General features: G+C 46.9%; 1 protein-coding gene across 11 annotated transcripts in view; it reads right to left on the bottom strand.

The window, feature by feature from the left end:
• The window catches only part of LOC139408501 (neuronal cell adhesion molecule-like), a 110,420-nt gene that overhangs the window by 31,593 nt on the left and 56,912 nt on the right, over positions 1–21,915 (bottom strand). For all 11 annotated transcript variants that reach the window (XM_071152534.1, XM_071152561.1, XM_071152490.1 and 8 more), the window contains exon 2: positions 17,512–17,578. The gene's annotated coding sequence lies outside the window, so the exon portion shown is untranslated. The remainder of the gene's footprint in view (positions 1–17,511; positions 17,579–21,915) is intronic.

Raw genomic sequence — 21,915 nt, forward strand, 5'->3', positions numbered from 1 at the left:
CTCAAACAGTAGAAATACTACACAGCTCTAAGGAAGAGAGTGAGACATTTTTGTGAATCAGAAATTGGAGTTATGACCTATTTTTCTTCTGCTGCCTTCTTGCCATCCTCCTCCTAAGGCGCCCCGGTGTGTGTCCCACTAAAGCCATGAAAATGGCACAGCTATTTTCTCAGCCTAAGGCACAATAAAGAAGACTGCTCTGCTCTGTTATCTCAGCCTGTGATATCTGAATTGGGATTTTATAGGTGTGTTCCTCAATAAAGGAATAATATAGTCCAATAAAACCAGCCCTCTTTCCGTCTGTCTTCATCTCCATCTTCCTGCCCCCCATGGCCGTAGGGTGAGTCAGGGGCCACGGCTGGGGGAGTCTGGTAGTGAGGCCTCTGGGGGCTCAGCCCCAGACGGATTATACCCTTTTTCACACAATTGCTCAGATATTTTCATTTCACATGGTCCTTTCCGGCACGATTCCAGCAACTATGGCGGATGCTTAACCAGGCCTGTAGGCGACAGCTCGGCTTGCCTTTGCTCGACTCAGTCGTGGGAAATGGAATCATCCCGTACTCCTCCTCAGGCAGCTGATGTATTGGTTGGTCTGGAGTGATCAATTCAGGGCTAGTCCCAGCCCCCAGCAGCCCTGAGCGAATGGCTGGTGCCTGATAGAGTAACGCCGTAGCTAGCGGGAGGAAGATGAAGGAAGGGGTAGAGGAAGGGTTCATGTCTTCTCCCCGGGGGAGCCCTGGCCGCTGCACCCCCGGGGAAACCCTGTATTCGTCGCCTAGGGCAGACAATCCCGGGGCTGTGCACACCGGCCGACAACAACAAGATCCATGGGAGCAATTTCATCAAGCTCATTTGCAATTGCTAGGGCCAGGAGGCTAGGAGCCCTGGACCTGAGCCTGAGAGGGGAGTCCGTAGCAGAAACACAGCCTTTATATCAAGCTACAAAGTGCATATCTGCTCAGTCTCAAATTCATTGCAGTAAAGCGCTGAATCCTCCTAATAAAGTTCATAATGAAAGAGACTGGACAATATACGCGTGTGTGCAGAACAGATCACTTACTGTAAAATCCCTTGTATCGTACCGGCCATAAGGTATCGTCAGCACGATCTTTATGCCAAGACAACTGAAGATACGTTACAAACACCACACTGCGGAGGCCACTTTATTCATTTAAAGCCGTGAAAAGTAGCAGGAACTGGCTGATTTATAGTATCTAGTGAAAAAGACCAGGAGGACCGAATATGACAGGCCTGGATGAGGGAGAGAATAAATGTGTTAATTATAATTGGATGTGGAATCCCAAAGCCCCCTGGATTCTTATCTGAGAGGGAGCCATTGCTCTGAAGCCAACACTCCGTACAGAATTAATTTCCCAAATTAATGAGGTGTAACAACTCTCCTCCAGCTGGTCAGTGGAGAGAGAGAGAAAAAGAGAAAGGAGGAAGAGAAAGAGAGAGGGGGAGTGTGTGTGTGTGTGTGTGTGTGGGAGGGGGGGGGGGGTAATAATCCCTAGGAGAAGTGTTGCAGTGTGACAGTCTGGCTCCACCGGGCCCCATACCCCCCACCCACAGTACGACCACTGGCAGGAGACGTGGAGGACCAACCATGGGCTAGGGCCCTACTCGTCTCCTGAAAAGCAGAGTGCTTAAAACAAGCAGGCAAAGCACAACTTGTCTTCTCTCCGCTACCTGGGAATTGAAACGTGAAAATGCCACGTAAAGGGGGCGATATTGACAATTTCCTCCTGAGACGAGAGTCCTTCTGGATACACTTCCTCAACACTCTGTCTCCAAGAGGTCTAAACGAGGAACTAGGAGGATGCTTTTCCCCATTTTCCCTATATAATATTCGATACAAAATTATTGATGCGTTGTTTTTCCACATACAGTATGTCTACTATGCAACATTTATTGTGATCTTAATGCAATATAGGTATTCAATTGACGGAATGTATTCAATTGGCCGGATGTACATGCCTCTAGAGGTTAGAGGCCCCTGGAGGTCGAGAAGTCGGTGTGTTATACAGTGGTGTAGGACATGACGAAGATTAAAGTCGTTATCTTTATTGTGCGTCTGATTAAATCCCAATGAGAGCATACCAGAGCTGGGGTCAATCCTTTTATTCTTTTCTACTCATCTCCTCCAGATCTCCTCCACACCACAACCAACCTGGATCCAGAAACACCATCCCTACTGTACATCTAAAGCCTAAGAACAGACGTGTTTTTTGTGTGTTTGTTTTTTTTTACATGCCGTATTGGGAGAGAAAAAAAAAGAAGAATCAACGCTCACCACCGACTCTGCTGCCACCGCCGTGTGCCCCTCACACAAACACACCTAGAAACACCCACGTGTCACATGTACCACCCGGGGTCAAACAAACCCAACACTAGCCACTACCCTTAATGCCAAATGACGATGCCTTGACATTGCTCTTGTTCCACCCTATGCCCAGTGCTGACACAACCTCGGGAAGCCACAGTCTACAAAGCTCAGATGGCAGCAGACTGCTGAGGCAGTGGAACAGGGAGTAAAACACAGTTGTTGTCTAGAGCTGATGATGGCCCATGTAAACGCAATATGCTAATGGGGCAGCAACTGTCAGTCTGCTATAAGCAGTGTTAAGAGATGCTTTTGACAGGGTGACATGAGGAGACTGGTGAAAGTATCAATATATACTTATATATTATTCTAAGTATAATTGAACTAAAGCAGGGCATGAAGTTGAATTAGACTTCTCCATCTGCTTTCTAATGAGAGAGAGGACTGCGGGTTTCCATTCGTAAAACTAATGACTAGTACTAATTACTAATAGTAAAAATTTGGCATCGTAACACTAGCAGCAACTAGTAACACTATAAACACTACACTAACACTACTAGTAACTAGTGATTGAGTGCTTTCTAATGTGAGTGGAAACTAAACCATTACTACAACTAACTGAACAGGTTATTAAGTAACTACCGACAACACTACAGTAACACTACAGGCATTGAGTGGTCTGTTATTTCAACGTAAATCATTAGTGTCAACTAGCTGAGAGGCCAACAGCAATTGCTGTCCAGTTCACCATTCATTCGTTTACCCAGATCTCTCTTTCTTCTTTCTTGTATTCTGTTCCTTATTCCAGGGAAACACTCGGCCCTTGTGTTCAATGCTGCATTGAGCTGTCTGGGCTCACATACAACCACACACACACACACGCACACACACAGGCACACACGGACACACACACGCACACACACACTGAGATGGCCTCTTCAATTACACAGACCTGGTACATAGCCCTCCGTTACACAGACCTGGTACATAGCCCTCTGTTACACAGACCTGGTACATAGCCCTCCGTTACACAGACCTGGTACATAGCCCTCCGTTACACAGACCTGGTACATAGCCCTCTGTTACACAGACCTGGTACATAGCCCTCCATTACACAGACCTGGTACATAGCCCTCCGTTACACAGACCTGGTACATAGCCCTTCGTTGCACAGACCTGGTACATAGCCCTCCATTACACAGACCTGGTACATAGCCCTCCGTTACACAGACCTGGTACATAGCCCTCTGTTACACAGACCTGGTACATAGCCCTCCATTACACAGACCTGGTACATAGCCCTCCGTTACACAGACCTGGTACATAGCCCTTCGTTGCACAAAGACAGCTCGGTGGACATGGGACAGTTCACACAACAGACGGAGCCGACCATGAGCCGACAGGGGAACGGGATTTTACCAGGCTACCCTCTGAATGTAATGTAGTGAGAGAAAAGAGAGAGAGAGAGAGATGTAGAAAGAGAGAGAGAGAGAGAGAGAGAGAGAGAGAGAGAGAGAGAGAGAGAGAGAGAGAGAGAGAGAGAGAGAGAGAGCATGCACAGGGAAACGCTCGATTAAACTTGACTTAATGTTACAATTTATATGCTAAGCATGAGATGATTCGGCATTGTGTCCCAGACAATATGATGCATTACCAAGAACAGTCAAATAATCAGTACCCTACCAACAGTAACTTACTGTACTAGGTGCTGTGGCTCATAAGGAAATAAAGAGAAATTCTGGAAAAACGGTCCTAATTAACTCCAATAATCAGCACTAGTGACGGCCCATGCAATCAGACATTGGTTTATGAGCCTCTGTTTGGCAGTAAAAACACCACAAGGTTTCCCGTACTACCGGTGACAGAATGAGGGAGCATCAAAATGATGACAACGTCTCCCTGGTCACAGAATGCAATCAGTGTCGTGATGGGATCGAGGAAGCAGGATATGGTCTGGAATATATTTCTGACATTCGTGTTACAGGATTATACATCATGTGTACGACTGTTTTGACAGATACACACTACCGTTCAAAAGTTTGGGGTCACTTAGAAATGTCCTTGTTTTTTAAAGGAAAAACAAATGTTTTTTGTCCATTAATATAACATCAAATTGATCAGAAATACAGTGTAGACATTGTTAATGTTGAAATGACTATGGTAGCTGGAAACGGCTGATTTTTAATTGAAAACTACATAGGTGTACAGAGGCCCATTATGTTAGCTAATCCCAGGTTAACATTTTAAAAGGCTAATTGATCATTAGAAAACCATTTTGCAATGTTGTTAGCACAGCTGAAAACAGTTGTTCTGATTAAAGAAACAATAAAACTGGCCTTCTTTAGACTAGTTGAGTATCTGGGTCATCAGCATTTGTGGGTTCGATTACAGGCTCAAAATGGCCAAGAAACAAACACCTTTCTTCTGAAACTCGTCAGTCTATTCTTGTTCTCAGAAATGAAGGCTATTCCATGCGAGAAATTGCCAAGAAACTGAAGATCTCGTTCAACGCTGTATACTATACAAACTGGCTCTAACCAGAATAGAAAGAGGAGTGGGAGGTTCCGGGGGTCCAGGTTGAGAAACAGATGCCTCACAAGTCCTCAACTGGCAGCTACATAAAATAGTACCCGCAAAACACCAGTCTCAATGTCTTCCCAGGAGTTCCTCTGTCCAGTGTCTGTGTTATTTTGCCCATCTTAATTGTTTATTTTTATTGGCCAGTCTGAGATAGGGCTTTTTCTTTGCAACCCTGCCTAGAAGGCCAGCATCCCGGAGTCGCCTCTTCACTGTTGACGTTGAGACTGGTGTTTTGTGGGTACTATTAGAAGCACGGACAGAACTCTTGTTAACGGGTATGCACAAAAACACAAGAAAGAGAGAGAGCTCCACATTACATTTAAACTACTCAATCAGTGTGAGGAGTGGAGTCTCTGATGGGCATTGACTAGAGCAGTGAAGTATAGGTATAGTCAGGATTGCTGAGAGGTGAGAGTCAGTAAGAGATGACTTTCAAACAGCTCTTTCTTGTTAGGGCAAAGTATTGCTGCAGAGTCAATTAAACATGTTTTAATGAATTCGCCCTCAGCGAATGGCTTGCTATGTTTAGCAATTTTGTAGAACAGTACATAGCTCGCTCTCGCAATTCCGTTGTTCGCTGAATGCAATTTTGTGAAAAGTCCTTGCTGCTTTTGCAACTGAGAAAGCAACTCTTTTGATGCACTTGCCCTCTGCTCAGAAGACATATTCCTGTATTTCTCTGCATGCTTCGTCTGGAAGTATCGGGACAATTTGTAGTCTTTCTAGACAGCAATGCTCTCTTTGCACACTAAGCACACAGCTTTCCCTGATACCTCAATAAAGAAATATTTCGATGTCCACTCTTGCTGGAACACCCTACATTCATTGTCGACTTTTCTATTTTTCTTTAAAAAAAAAGATATTTGTAACTGTGACGTGTGTGTCAGCTTGTCAATCACTGTCTGTCCTTGAGAAGTTGTTATTTATACGTGTCTTCAAAATAAATGTCCCACAAGCGGTGGGAGTTAAATCATTACATAAAGGCGAGTATTCATTGGGCTTTTAATTTGAATAACAAATACGCTTTTAAAACTCTACTATCGCAAATTCTTTATGTGATCTGAACATGATTCTGCGGGGGGTATTGAATCAGATCGCGGGCCACATACGGCCCACGGGCCGGCCTTTACCCAGTCCTCTCTCTCTCTCTCTCTCTCTCTCTCTCTCTCTCTCTCTCTCTCTCTCTCTCTCTCTCTCTCTCTCTCTCTCTCTCTCTCTCTCTCTCTCTCTCTCTCTCTCTCTCTCTCTCTCTCTCTCTCTCTCTCTCTCTCTCTCTCTCTCTCTCTCTCTCTCTCTCTCTCTCTCTCTCTCTCTCTCTCTCTCTCTCTCTCTCTCTCTCTCTCTCTCTCTCTCTCTCTCTCTCTCTCTCTCCCCTTATCTGTGGAAACAGCATCCCAATGGAAATTTCACAGACCCGCTAACAGCATATGTTACTCATAATCCTCCTCATTAGGTTTTATAATTGGGGGGGGGGTATGTAAATAAGTCCTGTTGTCAAGGGAGGCCCACAGTGGACACAGAGCTATGACTACACCGTACAGGACTGAACAATAAAACACTTCACACTGAACAACAAAACATCTTTATTCAGTTACCAACAACAACAAACATGTTATTTGTATCCTCTCATTTTCCCTTGCTGTTCTACATGGATATGTGAACCGATATAGCCACGTGAAAAATCCTTTTTCCACTTTACATTTGTCAATAATGCATTACCTACACAGGCTAGTAAGGGCATTAGTGTACAGGGCGCTACAGGGTGAGTTCTATAGATTGCATTACCTACACAGGCTAGTAAGGGCATTAGTGTACAGGGCGCTACAGGTTGAGTTCTATACATTACCACCTCTAGTTAGAGCAGGTTAACGGGAGACCAGTGTTAATGTGAACACAGTGTGTCGGTGTCCCACATCGTGTTGTTACCTCCCCTCTATAGAAAACACACATTGGCATTCACTAAGCTTCCCCCACCTCCCACTACACACATACGTGCACGCACAAACGCTCGAGCACACACACACACACACACACACACTCTCTCTCTCTCTCTTAGATTCCCCTCCACCCAATGCCAATCAGCAGAGCCACTTTAGTGAGAAGCCTCTTTGTATTCAGGTGAGAGATGTGCCGCTCTGTCAGGGCACACACACACACACACACACACACACACACACACACATTACAGAGCGAGGCAATCACTGCCTGTTCAATCTGAATGGAACATGATAGCATTTGCTTTCATCTCATCCTGTCACCATTTCAATAGCTCAATAACAGCATCCTCCTGTAGCAGTCAGTCATGTCCTCACATACAAATGATGCTCTAACATTCCAGCCATATCTCTGGGATAGATGGCTATTTTTTTCAGAGCAGCAAAAAATGAAAAGATGATGACCTCGATGTTCCTGAACAGGCTATCAATACGATAATCACGAGGAGGCAAATGTTAGCTAATGATCTATTTGATGGCAGGTAATGAAATAGTGGTAACTGCAGATTGCTGCAACGATGAGCCCCTGACTGTAGCCTTTGTACATTAGTCTGACTCCTGCCTCTTTACACAGTATCTCAATAAGGGAGAATGGAGCGACCCGAGACACTACAGAAAGGCAGTCATTAAAAGCAGATTAAGAATCAGAGGAAGGAGGCTGTGGATCTGAACTTGACCTTCGATAGAGGGTCCCCACACGGTAATTACTAGGAGAGGGTCTGCTATCCTGACAAGTCAATGAGACTGAACGGACCCGGATGTGTGTGTGTGTGTGTGTGTGTGTGTGTGTGTGTGTGTGTGTGTGTGTGTGTGTGTGTGTGTGTGTGTGTGTGTGTGTGTGTGTGCGTGCGTGCGTGCGTGCGTGCGTGCGTGCGTGTGCGTGTGCACGTGCAAGAGAGAGAGAGAGAGAGAGAGAGAGGTCCTGTCTGGTGTGAGGGAGTGAGAACAATGTTTTATTTAGGATTTGTGTCTAATAGGATCCTGGTGTGTGTGTGGATCTTAAGCACATTAGGACTGGTGTCTGCGGTGTGGAGTGTGGACAGCATGACTGTGTTAAGGGTCAACGCATTCATATGCTGAGCAGTGGCAGAACATTACCATACACAAACACAGGAGGAGAAGGAGGGAGTAGGGTGGAATGCATATGGACTGGACTATCATCAGTTGAATAGTTTGGGAACTTCTTTTGCAGTTCAGAAAAACAAGCCCTTTTACAACCCTACTCTACGATACCCTACTTGTCAGTGTGTGAATAGTTTAAAAAAAGCTTACTTCACAAACAAAATGGCACACAAAAACATCTCAGCTAGGAATAAAGGTTGAGGGAAATGCATTGCAAGTCTTTGAGAAGACTCATACAAAACACGTCACCGTATTTGTCACAGGGCAAGCCGACATCTGGACTTGGAGGACATTGCGAGCGAGTACAACAAAAGGTTTGTTTACTATGCAGTATGACACTTGTGACTCTCCAAATGTCGCAATGTCAAAGCCGCCCGAAAATTGCAACATTTGGAGATTCACCCACTGTTTCTGAAGGGCACTCGGGTGTAGAAGGACTGGGATCACTCCAGACTAAAGTCTCTCCTTCAAAATAACATCTGAGGAGCTGTTAGTGGAATAGCACTGTCAAACGGCACTCTGTATCCATGGCAGCCCACGGCTACTCTCAGATCTCCATACCTACAGAGATCTTTCATCAAGCACAGACACATGAAGACAGACAGAACCCAAAGCCACGGACAGACAAAGCCTCCATTTCTCAACTCACCAGAAAAGTTGGAAGAAAAGAAAACTGTACACTTGACATCTGCGCCCCCCGACCGACCGCTCCCACTAAAACCTCTTCAACTTCCTCAATGGCGGTGTGATTGAAACCTTAGTTCCCTAACTAAGATGTTCTGAAACAGCGGCGGCTTATTCTCTGATGGGTGGAAGCCTCTCGGGAAGGGAGCCAATATGGGGAGTCTGGTTTAAGCTTAGGTTCATGACAAAAAAGGCTATGGCGAGACAGAGAGGAGGAAGCAGAGGTCCTAGTGGTCTTAGATACACAATGACAACCTTCAATGAGGATGTTATGTATGATAGCAAATTCCCATTTTGTCACACCGATTGCCTTCCATGATGTTATGCATCATAGGCTTCATAGCAGTTCCTATTTCTCATTTGTCTTTGTATCATAGCAATTGCTATGATCCCATTTTTCTTATCCCCATTGTCGGTAATAAATCTGCTATTTCGTAGGTTGTGTGTGAATTACATTCTTGATGGCTGCTGTGTGCTGCGAGTCAACGGTTAACATAACGTAGCTTGGACCTTCCAGTACAGTCCTGTATCAAAGAGCATTCTTTTAACTGCTGCTTTTATAATCTGCTGATGGTCAGCACTGGGTCATTCGGGGCCTGTTCACTATGCGCTGGGTTGTTGTGGTGTATTAGTCCAGCACAATCTGCTTCACAATATCACATACTGTGGATACAAACGTTAAGGCTCTATTACAATCTGCTATCAGTTCCTGGAACATGTTTTGCCTGCTGCTATTCACAATATCACAATGTATCAATAGAACAAGAGTTCAGTCTGAATACCAACAGGGCTGTCTTTAGGACAATCCAACTATCGATCACTACGAGGTACCAGAATATGTTACTACCGTCTGTGGGAAAGTTTGGTGAGAAAATGTGTCGAGTGGCAGGTGGTGGGGTTGGGAGGATAAAAGGGAGGTAGAGATAGACCCGGTGTTGTTGAGTAGGCTTTCCACCTCCACATTCATTGAGCTCCTCCACAATAGGGCCCTCCTACCTCCCCAACTCAGCCCCTCAGCCACACACTAGCCCCTACACACTTACACCCCAACCCAGCCTCTCGCCCCCTCCCTGAACCCACAGCTCATACCCGGCTCCCACTTCAAAAAATCAGGCTACCACTGGGTCCCATCTCACATCCCAGAGCCAGGACAAGCAATCAAAGGCTCCTCAGAGGGGCTATGGAGCTCTCAAACCCTTCCATTGTTTTCTATAGGCTTCCCTACACCGCTTGGCCCAGGCCAGTGTGTGTGTGTGTGTGTGTGTGTGTTTGTGTGTGTGTGTGTACGTGTGTGTACGTGTGTGTACGTGTGTGTGTGCATGTGTGTGTGTGTGCATGCGTGTGTGTGTGTGCGTACGTGTGTGTGCGTACGTGTGTGTGTGTGTGCGTGTGTGCGTGCGTGTGTGTGTGTGTGTGTGTGCGTACGTGTGTGTGTGTGTGCGCGTCTCCAGTCCAGGTCCTATATGTAACACTGTATGGGGAGTTCCTTTCCATATTACCCCTAAAACTCTGTCCCACTTTGTCTTCTTTGCGAACCGTCTAGCACAAAGAATTTAGTTGCAGGACCGAGCCGAGGCAATAAACATGGAGAGGGGACAGAGAAAAGAAAGAAGATGAAGAGGAAGGGATTCGTTCTAGTGAGTCGGGATGTGTGGCGGATGAAAGAACACGTGTCTCATACGTCCCACCTTTAGATCGGAGGTTCAACCTGTGAACACAGAAATGACAGAAAGGTGTATTGAACATGGCGTACTACTGTAAAATACCGCACACAATAGATTCACTTAGATTCAAAAGAGCGAACACATATGTTTCATGGCTCTTCACCTGTGAGCTTTCTGGTGGACACATGCAATTGCATACACCTCGTTATGTACACCAGAGATCATCAACTGGATTCAGCCGTGGGCCAATTTTTTTTCTTGGGCGGATGGTCAGGGGGGCTGGAACATAATTACAAATCATTTGTAGTACTGCAAATTAACTGCAGAAAGCCCAAACAGATTGCTTACATTTGTATACGATCACATACATGTACGTCTATATCTCTCTGTTATGCTTGGGAATAGTTTGGAAAGGTTTTCCACCATTAAAATCACGTGGAGCTGATTTGCTGGTATTTTTACAGCCTTTTATGTCCCAACAATACATTTTTTTTTAAATAGAATAATGTGTTCTTGGTAGGGCCAAATAAAATCACCCGCGGGCCATCAGTTCAGGAACCCTGATGTACACAGGAGCTTAGCTCGTCCTGTCTAAAACAAGATAATTCTTATGATTCCATTCATGTATACCGAAGTTCTAATTCCTTACACCACGATACTACTTCCGGCGCCGACAGAGATGGCCGCCTCGCTTCGCGTTCCTAGGAAACTATGCAGTTTTTTGTTTTTTTACGTGTTATTTCTTACATTAGTACCCCAGGTCATCTTAGGTTTCATCACATACAGTCGAGAAGAACTACTGAATATAAGATCAGCGTCAACTCACCATCAGTACGACCAAGAATACGCTTTTCGCGACGCGGATCCTGTGCTCTGCCTTACAAACAGGACAACGGAGTGGATCCCATGCAGCGACCCAAAAAAACGACTCCGAAAAAGAGGGAAACGAGGCGGTCTTCTGGTCAGACTCCGAAGACGGGCACACCGTGCACCATTCCCTAGCATTCTTCTTGCCAATGTCCAGTCTCTTGACAACAAGGTTGATGAAATCCGAGCAAGGGTAGCATTCCAGAGGGACATCAGAGACTGTAACGTTCTTTGCTTCACGGAAACGTGGCTTACTGGAGAGACGCTATCCGAAGCGGTGCAGCCAACAGGTTTCTCCACGCATCGCGCAGACAGGAAAAAACATCTTTCTGGTAAAAAGAGGGGCGGGGGCGTATGCCTTATGACTAACGTGACATGGTGTGATGAAAGAAACATACAAGAACTCAAATCCTTCTGTTCACCTGATTTAGAATTCCTCACAATCAAATGTAGACCGCATTATCTACCAAGAGAATTCTCTTCGATTATAATCACAGCCGTATATATCCCCCCCCAAGCAGACACATCGTTGGCTCTGAATGAACTTTATTTGACTCTTTGCAAACTGGAAACCATTTATCCGGAGGCTGCATTCATTGTAGCTGGGGATTTTAACAAGGCTAATCTGAAAACAAGACTCCCCAAATTTTATCAGCATATCGATTGCGCAACCAGGGGTGGAAAGACCTTGGATCATTGTTACTCTAACTTCCGCGACGCATATAAGGCCCTGCCCCGCCCCCCTTTCGGAAAAGCTGACCACGACTCCATTCTGTTGATCCCTGCCTACAGACAGAAACTAAAACAAGAGGCTCCCACGCTGAGGTCTGTCCAACGCTGGTCCGACCAAGCTGACTCCACACTCCAAGACTGCTTCCATCACGTGGACTGGGACATGTTTCGTATTGCGTCAGACAACAACATTGACGAATACGCTGATTCGGTGTGCGAGTTCATTAGAACGTGCGTTGAAGATGTCGTTCCCATAGCAACGATTAAAACATTCCCTAACCAGAAACCGTGGATTGATGGCAGCATTCGTGTGAAACTGAAAGCGCGAACCACTGCTTTTAATCAGGGCAAGGTGTCTGGTAACATGACCGAATACAAACAGTGCAGCTATTCCCTCCGCAAGGCTATCAAACAAGCTAAGCGTCAGTACAGAGACAAAGTAGAATCTCAATTCAACGGCTCAGACACAAGAGGCATGTGGCAGGGTCTACAGTCAATCACGGACTACAGGAAGAAATCCAGCCCAGTCACGGACCAGGATGTCCTGCTCCCAGGCAGACTAAATAACTTTTTTGCCCGCTTTGAGGACAATACAGTGCCACTGACACGGCCTGCAACGGAAACTTGCGGTCTCTCCTTCACTGCAGCCGAGGTGAGTAAGACATTTAAACGTGTTAACCCTCGCAAGGCTGCAGGCCCAGACGGCATCCCCAGCCGCGCCCTCAGAGCATGCGCAGACCAGCTGGCCGGTGTGTTTACGGACATATTCAATCAATCCCTATACCAGTCTGCTGTTCCCACATGCTTCAAGAGGGCCACCATTGTTCCTGTTCCCAAGAAAGCTAAGGTAACTGAGCTAAACGACTACCGCCCCGTAGCACTCACTTCCGTCATCATGAAGTGCTTTGAGAGACTAGTCAAGGACCATATCACCTCCACCCTACCTGACACCCTAGACCCACTCCAATTTGCTTACCGCCCAAATAGGTCCACAGACGATGCATTCTGCAACACCTAGCACTATGAAGCATGTGGTTCATATTGATGAGCAGATAGACTTGGCCTTGGGACCATGACCCAGACGTATCGACCACATAAATCATTGAAATTCTCAGTCAGCCCTGCACACCGACCACTTCCAAATAGATAGATCACGGCATAACACACCAGGCCAGTCGAACGTGTGAGGACAATCCTCTCTGCCCAGATACGTAGATACTCTGAATTACAGGACAGGGTTTGAATTTGTCCGACTGAGACCATCCATCCAATAGGATCTTGTGGTGTTTGTATAGAAGGGCTTGGAAAACGTTTTGTCCCTGTGCTTAAGGTGGATAGATGGATTATAAATGAAAGGATAGAAGCAGGGGAAAGGAGTGATGAAGAGGGAGATGGAGATTGATGGAGAGAGGGAGATGGAGACGGGGAAAGAGAAGGAGGGGGGAGGCAAGTGAGGGAGAGACACAGTGATGAGATGGAGATGGAGAGGGAGAGCCAGATATAGACTGGCAACTCCTCTTCCTCTCCATCTGTCCATCTGTCCACCAGTGTGTCAGGCCAGCTCAGCTATACATGTATCACACTCAACCACACAGGCCAGAGGAGAGTGCCCCCCTTGGGGAGTTCTCTCTCTCTCTCTCTCTCTCCCCCTCTCTCTCTCTCTCTCTCTCTCTCTCTGTCTCTCTGTCTCTTCCGGACACAGCCAGATGCTTCAACAAGAAGAGAGGTCAGAGAAAGGTCAGAGAGATGTGCTCTAGTCTGTGTATCTGTCTGAATTCACTGGTGTCCTTGAGGCCCCCATCTGCGCTAGAGCTGACCCTAGAACAGCTGAGAGGTTTCTGTGTGTATGTGAGGCATACCCTAGATCTGTGTTACAGCTGATCCTAGACCTGATGCTGGTTAATCTCATTGCTTTCTCCGCTGGGGAGAGCTACCTGCTGCTCGACTCACAGGGAGAGGCTAATCCATTACACCAGGCACCAGCACACTTTGGCAGATGACTGTAGCAGCTTGGGTGGCAGGGAGGGAGGGACAGTTCATGGGGGGGGGGGTTCATGGCGACATCTTATATTTGCCCTTTGGTTATTTTGAACCTAGTGCACTGTTTTGAGTGTAGGAGGCTGCCATAGTGTAGTTAAGTGGGTTATTCATCAAAACAACAATATACATTGATTTGATTGTCTCGTGTATGTGACATAAAAAAATCCAACGCCACAGAAAAGATATTGTGTCATTTACACACCTATCCATGTGTGTTTATCTGAACTGCGGCAACGACTCTTCATTCTGGGTGGATCTTCCCTCAGCTCTCAACCCCCTGTCTCTGCCAGCTGACACCAAAACCTACAAAACACAAGCAACAATACCAACAAGCTCTCCGGAAGCAAGCCAGGGAACTCTGTGAAAGAGAACCTGGGTGACGTGAATAGAAACCTCTGCATCGGCCATATTCGTCCCTCTGTCCTGAATACGACCGCTCACAAAGACCCGTTGGTTCACACCTCAGTGTGTTTCAAACTGACGATTCAGTCTACAGCCTCTCTCTGTAGCCCTCTCTTTGTCTCTCTCACTCTCTCCTCTCTCTGGCCCCCTCTCTCTCTCTCTGCCGGGGTGGTGACTCAAAAGTGTAGACTCAGCCTCTCTTGCCTGGAACACACAGCGGTATTGACCAACACATACACAACAAGCGGCAGAGAGAAAGAGCGTGAGCGAGAGATAGAGAAACAGAGTGTGTGAGAGAGAGAGAGAGAGAGAGATAGGGGTAGAGAGAGGGGGGGTAGAGAGAGAGGGGGGGTAGAGAGAGAGAGAGAGGGGGGGTAGAGAGAGGGGGGAGGGTAGAGAGAGTGAGCGAGAGATAGAGAGACAGAGAGTGTGAGAGAGAGAGAGATAGAAATAGAGAGAGAGAGAGAGAGAGATAGGGGTAGAGAGAGATAGGGGGTAGAAAGACAGAGAGAGTGAGTCAAGAGAGATTAACAAACAGAGAGAGGAAGAGACAGACAGAGAGGTAAAGAGTGAGAGGAGCGAGGGAATGTGTGTGACTGTGGGGTTAGTGTTTGTCATCCAAATGCGAGCTGTGAGTGGCTAGATGAGCTCAGAGATGTCAGTGTTCCTTTACATGTCAGTTTCCCTTTACATCTCTCTCCCCTTCCATCTCCCTGGCTCTAACGCCCTCCTTCTCTACCCCCCCCCCCTCTCTCCCATTCCATCTCCCTGGCTCCAATGCCCTCCTTCTCTACCCCACCTCTCTCTCCCCTTCCATCTCCCTGGCTCTAACGCCCTTCTTCTCTACCCCCCCCCCATCTCTCCCCTCCATCTCCCTCCTTCTCTACCCCCACCTCTCTCTCCCCTTCCATCTCCCTGGCTCTAACACCCTCCTTCTCTACCCCCCCTCTCTCCCCTCCATCTCCCTGGCACCAACGCCCTCCTTCTCTACCCCCGCCTCTCTCTCCCCTTCCATCTCCCTGGCTCTAACGCCCTCCTTCTCTACCCCCCCCCCCCCCCCCCCCCCTCTCCCATTCCATCTCCCTGGCTCCAATGCCCTCCTTCTCTACCCCCACCTCTCTCTCCCCTTCCATCTCCCTGGCTCTAACGCCCTTCTTCTCTACCCCCCCCCTCTCTCCCCTCCATCTCCCTCCTTCTCTACCCCCACCTCTCTCTCCCCTTCCATCTCCCTGGCTCTAACGCCCTTCTTCTCTACCCCCCCCCATCTCTCCCCTCCATCTCCCTCCTTCTCTACCCCCACCTCTCTCTCCCCTTCCATCTCCCTGGCTCTAACACCCTCCTTCTCTACCCCCCCTCTCTCCCCTCCATCTCCCTGGCACCAACGCCCTCCTTCTCTACCCCCGCCTCTCTCTCCCCTTCCATCTCCCTGGCTCTAACGCCCTCCTTCTCTACCCCCCCCCCCCCCCCTCTCTCCCATTCCATCTCCCTGGCTCCAATGCCCTCCTTCTCTACCCCCACCTCTCTCTCCCCTTCCATCTCCCTGGCTCTAACGCCCTTCTTCTCTACCCCCCCCCCTCTCCCCCCTCCATCTCCCTCCTTCTCTACCCCCACCTCTCTCTCCCTCTTTCTCCCTGGCTCTAACGCCCTCCTTCTCTATCCCCCCCTCTCCCCCCTCCATCTCCCTCCTTCTCTACCCCCACCTCTCTCTCCCCTTCCATCTCCCTGGCTCTAACACCCTCCTTCTCTACCCCCGCCTCTCTCTCCCCGTCCATCTCCCTGGCTCTAACGCCCTCCTTCTCTACCCCCCCCCCCTCTCTCCCCTTCCATCTCCCTCCTTCTCTACCCCCACCTCTCTCTCCCCCTCCTTCTCCCTGGCTCTAACTCCCTCCTTCTCTACCCACTCGTTCCCCCTCTCCCTCCCCTCTCTCTCTCTCTCTCAGCTGTGCAGCATCTAATGGATCTCGCTGCAGTGTCCCCCTGCACTGCTGTTTGTGGGGCAGTAGGTGGAACGACTGAGGTGGGAGGTAGGATCCTTCACAGTCCACTGAACACACTGACTTCATGTCCCCTCCTCTTAAAGGCAATGTACTATCACTTCAACAGGACCTTATAACAGGAACGGCATTGTCATCATCACAGCGCTAGGTTCAGCACCGACTGCTTTCGTACACAGGGCAAAGGTTACTCCGGGTCGTGTTGTGGCCTGCTGCAGTAAGTGTTATAATGTGTTACGACACCTACAGTATGTTATAATGCATTATGACACCTTTTAGTCTCATGTCGCCACACTTCCAAATGGAATGTTCCCTCAGCATGAAATCCATGTGTTCTGACACCTTATGTTAATAGAAGAGACACCAGAACACTTTATTCTGAAGTGCCATTACAGTGCTATTGGGACACGTTATTATTTAAGCACAACTGGGACACTTTATTCTCAGAGTGGCATGTTTAAGACCAATGCTCCCTTAGCTCAATGGGGGGTGAAGAGGGACCAAAAAGAAAGCTTGTTACCTTGACAACTATCAGCTTTTCCATGCACTGAACAGACACATTTGGGCACTCTATATAAGCTAAAACCATGTGGCGCCTCCAAAAACGTGCCCCAATTTGAGGGTGGGACACATTGGCACACAGCGTTAGTGGACAAGCGCCAATCACAAACACACACACGCAATGGCCTGCAGCTAGGCGAACGGCTAGGCTACACTGGAGACGGATCTTGCAATAAAGGAGCAGATTCCATCCGAGCAAGGGAAAGTCATGACATTGCCATGGGAGGGCAGCCATTCAGTCGTTGATTCATTCCTAGGCTAGACCACTAAATTGTACAGCGCCACTTCACGCATTCCATTTAGCATGCTGGTAATATCAGTCTTTTTCAGAGCAGAAACCGCCCAGGCATCCCAAGTGATAGATGGAAACACGTGTTTAAGTTTGAGGACAAGGCGTTGACATTCCATGTGTTGGAGGGAAATGAAACGGTTTGGGGAAGAGAGGACGTTGTGTATGAAATGTGACATGAAGGAATATCAGCACAAAGACCCAGTGAACACCAGTGACCTAAAGTACAGTAGCTATGTATCGTAGTGTGACTTACCAGAGAAGACCCGATCCACTCCAATCTCCTGTTCAAGGCTCAACACTCCTGTCTGTTCTTCTTCAATCTGAAAACCAGGGGAAATTAAGACACAGTATGTCTCAGCATTCATATGCCGTAGCATTTGACCGTTCTCCTTCCCATCAGAAAGAACATCGCTTTTACCAATTTCCTCCCAGAGCCGCTGAGAGCCCGGCTAGCAAGACTATAATCATCCTCGGGATGCTGTTTCAAAGCGAGGCAGTTTTTGCAGCAGTATGCATGTTTGTGACACAGTTCTGTAATTCCTTCACACAGTGGGGACACCTCTCTATGTCTCATGGGGGGGGGGGGGGGGGGGGCACTCTCTCTTTTCTATTTCCATAAGCCACTAAATCCCCTTTCACTGGATCTGTCCTGGAACCCATCCCGGTCACACCATAGATTACAGACCGGGATGTTGCTCGAGGAAACGTTGCTATGATCTCTGCCAGATCTGATGAAAATATAGTTATTTTTACACAGCATAGCATAGCCTAATCTCCCACAAGCCATTGATACGGGCTTCCACTTCCATTGATATTCCCAGTGTGAAACGGCGTTGAAACACTCAGACTATGCTCGGGAGGGAGTGAAAACAGAGGATATATCTGAGGTACCTACTGTATGTGCACACAAGGTTTATTAATTCAGAAATATACAACTTATCCAAACGGACTAGTGGGACACTACAGCCCGTGGCAACGAGCTAGAGGGAGAGAGGGGTAAGCAGTGTGTGTGTGTGTGTGTGTGTGTGTGTGTGTGTGTGTGTGTGTGTACCGTTCAAAAGTTGGGGGTCACTTAGAAATGTCCTTGTTTTTTTAAAGATAAGTAAATTTGTTGTCCATTAAAATAACATAACATTGATCAGAAATACAGTGTAGACATTGTTAATGTTGTAAATGACTATTGTAGCTGGAAACGGCATATTTTTTATGGAAAACTAGATACTAAAGTACTTGTCCTCTTGCTCAGTTGTGCACCGGGGCCTCCCACTCCTCTTTCTATTCTGGTTAGAGCCCATTTGCACTGTTCTGTGAAGGGAGTAGTTAACAGCGCTGTACAAGACGCTCAGTGTCTTGGCAATTTCTCGCATGGAATAGCCTTCATTTCTCAAAACAAGAATAGGCTGATGAGTTTCAGAAGAAAGTTCTTTGTTTCTGGCCATTTTGAGCCTGTAATTGAACCCACAAATGCTGATGCTCCAGATACTCAACCAGTCTAAAGAAGGCCAGTTTTATTGCTTCTTTAATCAAAGCAACAGTTTTCAGCTGTGCTAACATAATTGCAAAATGTTTTTCTAATGATCAATTAGCCTTTTAAAATGTTAACTTTGATTAGCTAACACAATGTGCCATGGGAACACAGGAGTGATGGTTGCTGATAATGGGCCTCTGTACGCCTATGTAGATATTCCATTTAAAAAATCTGTTGTTTCCAGCTACAATAGTCATTTACAACATTAACAATGTCTACACTGTATTTCTGATCAATTTGATGTTATATTAATGGACAAAAAAACTAGTTTTTCTTTCAAAAACAAGGACATTCGAACGGTAGTGCTTGTGTGCCTGTGTCTCTTTCTCGCTGGCTGTCAGCCTAATGTGCTTTGCTACACGGCTGAATGTCATTCTCCGACTCGAGGGCCTTTCTCCAAATAACTGCGTCAGGTTAAACACCGAGACACCCACTTGTATCCATATCCCAAATGATCGACGAAGCTGACCAAATGTAGTTCCAGCAGAAGCGTATCGATTACCGGAGAAACTGTTCTAAATAAGAGCGGCAGGGGCCCCGTCGTCTCCACCTGGCGATACGGCCGCATGCTATGTTCAACCACACCAGATAACCGGTAATAGGAAAGTAAGCAGTACATCTTCAGCCAACCTCAAAACAATCATCTACAGTAGCTCCTACTGTGAGAGCATAACCTTCTATTCATGCTTTGAAATATTCCTCGGCTGTATGAAATACCTTCACAGAGGTCTATTTGTGGTTAGGTACAATCTCACAAACCTGCCATTTATAAATCAAGACTAGAGTATCATGGATTCGTGTGAACCAAATGGCCTACCTTCGGTCATGTGACAACATCTGACTGAATCTCTGAGCTATATAAAACTCCTAATAAAAGTCAAAGTGTCACAATGAACGGGTGACTGTTATCATGTTTCTGATGGATCCTCATCAAGTGTCAGAAAGCCACGCTGCTTGCAACCCCCTACCGGCGAACAATGAACAAGGAACCCCAAAGAGTCTTGATTCTACACGTCTCTAACCTTAGGGGGCTTACTGGAGCTGTCGTTTGTGACTGAGACTTGTAAAGGTGTGCTTTAAATGTACATTCGTTGATTGCTAGGCATACAACTAGGATTATTTCTCGATAGGCCACATTTGAAGCAACCTGACCAGACGGTGGACGACTGCTGGCGAAGTACATTGCTTGACTGCCGTGAGGGTGATAAGCACAATGTCGTTAGCGAATTTCAGCCCCCCCCAAACAATTTGTTCTCAAATTTGAGTTTTTCGAGCAAAGGCTGTGCGTATGTTTCGGTTCTAGAAATCTGTGTCCATCATTAACAGTCAATAATCAATTAACTGCAGCCATTATTGCACCATGTGATCAATGATCAATTCCAAATATGTATTTTTCTTCCCCTATGCTTATAATCCATTTTTTCTGCGTGCATGTAACAAACAGTTGGTTGTCAGAGTATGTCTCTGGAGCCGCTGAGCTGGAGGAGCGTGCATTAATCCTGCTGTAGGACTTATTGTGGCCCGCACTAAACAAACAACTCAAATGAACGGGTCACTCAGAAAAACAAATTGACATTTAATTTTCTTTTTTTTTACTCTCGAGTCAATAAAAAGAGCCGTTCAAAAAGAATGAATCGTTGGCGAACTGCACTTCACCACATGGCATCGATCACACTGCCCACTGCAGAGCAATAACTATGCCAACATATATGGAAAGCCACATGCCCAAAACCACTCAATAACACACCAAATACTGACTCTGTTCCAATTTTAAATCAAACATCAAAAACTGCATGAGCATTCTGCCATTATCCTACCAGTATGCAATCACTGCAAACTAAAGAGCACTATACAACATCACTTTTCTATCATACACGTTATGTGCCTAAAGCACCCCCCCCCCCCCCGCTCACTCTCAAGACTTCTGTTGTGATTTTGTATCACTCCTGAACCGCATTACCATATTCCCACCATCATGCGTTCACCTGCAGAAGTGCAATAACTATGACACCAGTGCTCGCTCTCTCTCTCTCTCTCTCTCTCTCTCTCTCTCTCTCTCTCTCTCTCTCTCTCTCTCTCTCTCTCTCTCTCTCTCTCTCTCTCTCTCTCTCTCTCTCTCTCTCTCTCTCTCTCTCTCTCTCTCTCTCTCTCTCTCTCTCTCTCTCTCTCTCTCTCTCTCTCTCTCTCTCTCTCTCTCTCATACAGTACATGGGGTTGATTGGATAAGTGAGGTGAGAAAGCCACAGCTTGAGAATGCATGGTCCACTGCTGTTAGAGTAGTGCCATAAGCTGAGGCAGAGAGAGACAGAGCGAGAGACAGAGCGAGAGAGACAGACAGAGCTAGAGAGAGAGAGAGCGAGAGAGAGACAGAGAGAGACAAAGAGAGACAGAGAGAGACAAAGAGAGAGACAGAGCATGAGAGACAGGCAGATAGAGACAGACATAGAGAGAGAGAGCGAGAGAGAGAGAGAGAGAGAGAGGGAGCTGCCACACATTTCTTAATGAGAGTGTTCTTAATGAGAGTTTTCCTCAAGGCTGTGTCTCATATCAGGGACAACAGAGAAGAGAGAGAGAGAGAGAGAAAGAGAGAGAGAGAGAGAGAGAGAGAGAGAGAGGGGGAAGAGGAGAGCTTCTGTCTGCAGCACTGCAGTGTGTTGGAGCCTCATCCTGTCGGTGGGTTTAATTCTAGACTCCAGGGTTTCCAACGAGAGAGAGAGGGAATAGCAGAGCGTGGAGCAGCAGACAAAAAAAGTATTAGATCCGCCACACTTCCATTAATGCATTTACATTAGGGGAACGTGACTCCATAAGCCAGGGCTCCGAGCGTTTCCCCTTCACAAACCTCCGTCATTATAATAATAATGAGTTGGCAGAAAAAGCATGACATTTCTATATGCTGCTTGTGGGAATGCAGCAGAATATTCATGACACCGACTGAGAAATGCCTTCAGAGAAAATAAACCATTAAGCCACAGATGGACTTTACTCATTGTGTACAGAATGTACTCAGGCAAACTCTAAATGAGTGTTCACAATGTGCAACAACGTTAGAGCATCGGGCCAGTACCCGAGACATAACCGAAAGGTTGCTAGATCGAATCCCCCGAGCTGACAAGGTAAAAATATGTC

The sequence above is a fragment of the Oncorhynchus clarkii genome, chromosome 1, assembly GCF_045791955.1.
Source record: "Oncorhynchus clarkii lewisi isolate Uvic-CL-2024 chromosome 1, UVic_Ocla_1.0, whole genome shotgun sequence".
Classification (NCBI taxonomy): domain Eukaryota; kingdom Metazoa; phylum Chordata; class Actinopteri; order Salmoniformes; family Salmonidae; genus Oncorhynchus; species Oncorhynchus clarkii.